The sequence below is a fragment of the Silene latifolia genome, chromosome 9, assembly GCF_048544455.1.
Source record: "Silene latifolia isolate original U9 population chromosome 9, ASM4854445v1, whole genome shotgun sequence".
NCBI classification, from domain to species: Eukaryota; Viridiplantae; Streptophyta; class Magnoliopsida; order Caryophyllales; family Caryophyllaceae; genus Silene; species Silene latifolia.
The window spans coordinates 84,612,823-84,616,901 of NC_133534.1; the positions used below are offsets into that span (position 1 = coordinate 84,612,823).

Genomic DNA, 4,079 nt, shown 5'->3' on the forward strand with positions numbered 1-4,079 from the left:
GACAAGCGGTTTACACAACGAGTCACAAGGACTAAAGAACAAGGATAAATGGTTTACACAACGAGTCACAAAGACAAGGATAAATGGTTTACACAACGAGTCACATGAACTAATGAACAAGGAAAATTTGTTAACACAACGAGTCACAAGGGCTAATGAACAAGGAGAAAGGGTTCACACCACGAGTCACATGGACTAATGAACAAGGACAAGCGGTTCACACAACTAGTCACAAGGACTAATGAACAAGGACAGGCGGTCCACACAACGAGTCACAAGGACTAAAGACCAAGGATAAATGGTTTACACAACGAGTCACAAAGACAAGGATAAATGGTTTACACAACGAGTCACAAGGACTAATGAAGAAGGACAAATGGTTCACACAACGAAAACAAGGAAAAATTGTTCACACAACGAGTCACAAGAACTAATGAACAAGGACAAATTGTTCACACAACGAGTCACAAGGAGTAATGAACAAGGAGAAAGGGTTCACACAATGAGTCACATGGACTAAAGAACAAGGAAACTGGTTCACACAACGAGTCACAAGGACTAATGAAAAAGAACAAGCGGTTCATACAACGAGTCACAAGAACTAATGAACAAGGACTAATGAACAAGGACAAGCGGTCCACACAACGAGTCACAAGGACTAAAGAATAAGGATTAATGGTTTACACAACGAGTCACAAAGACAAGGATAAATGGTTTACACAACGAGTCACAAGGACTAATAAACGGAGAAAATTTGTTAACACAACGAGTCACAAGGACTAAAGAACAAGGATAAATGGTTTATACAATGAGTCACAAAGACAAGGATAAATGGTTTACACAAAGAGTTAGAAGGACTAATAAACAAGGAAAATTTGTTCACATAACGAGTCACAAGAACTAATGAACAAGGATAAATGGTTCACACAACGAGTCACATGGACTAATGAACAAGGAGAAAGGGTTCACAAAACGAGTAACATGGATTAATGAACAAGGACATCTGGTTCACACAACGAGTCACAAGGACTAATGAACAAGGACAAATGGTTCACACAATGAGTCACAAGAACTAAAGAACAAGGACAAATGCTTTACACAACGAGTCACAAAGACAAGGATAAATGGTTTACATAACGAGTCACAAGGACTAATGAACAAGGACAATTGGTTCACACAACGAAAACAGGGAAAAATTGTTCACACAACGAGTCACAAGGACTAATGAACAAGGACAAATTGTTCACACAACGAGTCACAAGGACTAATGAACAAGGAGAAAGGGTTCACACAACGAGTCACATGGACTAATGAACAAGGACAACTGGTTCACACAACGAGTCACAAGGACTAATGAAAAAGAACAAGCGGTTCATACAACGAGTCACAAGGACTAATGAACAAGGACAAGCGGTCCACAAAACGAGTCACAAGGACTAAAGAACAAGGATAAATGGTTTACACAACGAGTCACAAAGACAAGGATAAATGGTATACACAACGAGTCACAAGGACTAATAAACAAGGAAAATTTCTTCACACAACGAGTCACAAGGACTAATGATGTAATACTCCGTATTTTATAATACTACTTAAGTCGGGTTAATTGTTTAGTCGATAATTACGTCAAGTTATTTTACTTGACTCGCGTGGTATCGTAAGATCGAGTTGTTTCGTAAGTTAATTGAGACGGGTTTATATGGAATTCGAGATGTGAGCTAACCCATTTACCCTCGACCCATTTGAGTTTACCCAAATGTTTAATCCAATTAACCCAACACCCAACATCATGTCTTTAACCTAATTTTTACCCTAACACTACACAACCCTCATCTCACCTGCCTCCTTCACTTCGACGGCACGCATTTTCAGATTCACACAAAGAGCCTTTCATTTGATTGAAGATTTCTCATCGATTCCAACCTAATTCGATTTCCCTGTTTGTAAGTCGATTTCATTCCAATATTTATACTGTTTTAAAGTATTCGTCTTCAGAAATTTTGAAAAGAGAGTCCTGTTTATTTGATGTCTAGTTTATGCATATAAAAGCTCGTAGTCAAATTCTTTATGGTTTGTCCTAGGTGATTTATTTATGAACATGTCGCTGAAAAGTCCGCGAATCTGATTTGGTTGTGGAAAATGATTTGAAACCCTAATTTTTATGTTGATTCAGTTATGAGGCTTCTTCATACATTATCTTTGTATAGTCTAGATGATAATAGGATTTGGAATTTCTGAAAAATAATGTTTTAAACTGGTTTTATGAATCAATACTTTTTATGCGACGGTTTCTGTCAGTTTTTGGAAATCAGTCTGAAAACCCTTGATAAGTTTGGAATTTGAGAAAAACACGTTAGATATAATTTGTAGCTAAGACTCATGGGGTTTCAATCCAATTGGCCTTGTATCAATTTGATATTTCTGGAATTAGTTATGTATTTTATTCCGAGTCTGTCATGTGCTGGAAAATCAGGAAAAGTCGTGTTTGTTCTTTAAGTTGATATTCCTATTAAGTTATGATGAGTCTAGGTGGTGTGCATGATTATTTGATTGAGTAGGTGGTAATTATACATAATTATGATATGTAGGTGATGGATATGTGAAGGATCGTAATTGGTTGCTTGTGTGTGCTTGGATTGCGAAAAGGTAGGAAAAATACACTTGACTTCTTATCATGTTGTTGAATTGTGTTGACTTGTTTGTGTTTCATATGACCAAATTGTGAACGTGACTTGATTCGTGGTTGTGGATTACGGTATGATATGGTTGACTGAACTGTTCGTGTTGAGTGTGTTATCACAACATTTGGTAGCTGGCATGATTTCATTCATTGATATACATATTGTATTGCATTGTTTACTGTTGGGCATTCATATGCATTGGAGATGGAGGATGTTGAGGTGATGTGGTGTGGTGATGATGATGTTGTGATAAGGCCCAGGCGGGTTCTGCAGGACTTGCCCTGGTGTCCTCAGCTGCGAGCTGGCAGATCGGCTACGGTCGATATATATAGTCTACCGGGGATCGGTATGGCTGGGTTGTCCGGGTTATGAGATATGAGTTATGAGATACGAGATGAGATGGAGATGGAGGTGACGGAGGAGCATGCATATCATATTTTGTTGTTGCATTGTATTACCCTACTCAACCTCGTGGTTGACCCTGTGTATTCGTGAACACCTGTGATGAACCTTTTAATGGGGAGCAGGTTGACAGGTACCTCAGAGACTGATAGGAGCTGGATGGGAAGAGAGCTTGGATTGCCTGACTTAGAGCTAGCCCACTTTTATTTCTGTTTAGTTATCAGACTTTATTTTCAGTTTGAGACTTGTTTCATTTCAGATGTATAATTATATAAATTGCCTTGGAGTTTAATTTGTTATTCACTACCTCGGGAAACCGAGATGGTAACAGTCCGGTTTATTAGGGAATGTCTTACTAAAGGCTCCTTCATAAACCGGGGTGTTACAAAGTGGTATCAGAGCATACGATCCTCAAGCCTAAACCAATGAACCCAATGAACGTAGGATGTGTCTAAATAAAATGAACCCCTGGGAATAAACTTCTAGGAGCTCACAGTGCGGTTAAGAAGGCGCCCTTAATGCGTGCTCTTTTGCCCTCTCAGTTTTGAACCAGGTAACCCGAGAGAAATTGAGGTAATGGGGTAGTTAGAAGGAAACCTTGGATATAATCGAGTTGATGTATACCTTGAGACCCATATATTCTAACCATTCTGCAGGACAACGTTACGGTAAGTATTTTGTATGAATGATGACGCGATCATATGATGTTGTGGAGATGAGAAATGAAATTTTCGTGTTCAGGTTGATAATCAATGAAGTGTTGGATTGTGGTAATCACGAGCGTGAAAATGATTGCGAATTGATGATATTTATCTGGATGGATGTTGAATGATGTGTTGATAGTACTATTATGTCTAGTGATATGCGGTTATGTGATCCCGAAGCCATGCTAGTATAGTATCGTGATAGTAATGAGAAACACTATTGAATTGCATGTTTCTAGTCATAGCAATCGTGATTTAGATGTAAGGAGTAGATCGTGATGCGAAGGGATTC

At 38.6% G+C, this 4,079-nt stretch overlaps 1 long non-coding RNA gene across 1 annotated transcript; it reads left to right on the top strand.

Annotated features, from left to right (window-relative positions):
* The first annotated feature begins 1,854 nt into the window (after positions 1-1,854).
* On the top strand, positions 1,855-3,413 carry LOC141598201 (uncharacterized). Its single transcript, XR_012523320.1, has 3 exons — positions 1,855-1,943; positions 2,589-2,646; positions 3,209-3,413. It is a non-coding gene; the product is annotated as an uncharacterized LOC141598201 (long non-coding RNA).
* The last annotated feature ends 666 nt before the right edge of the window (positions 3,414-4,079 follow it).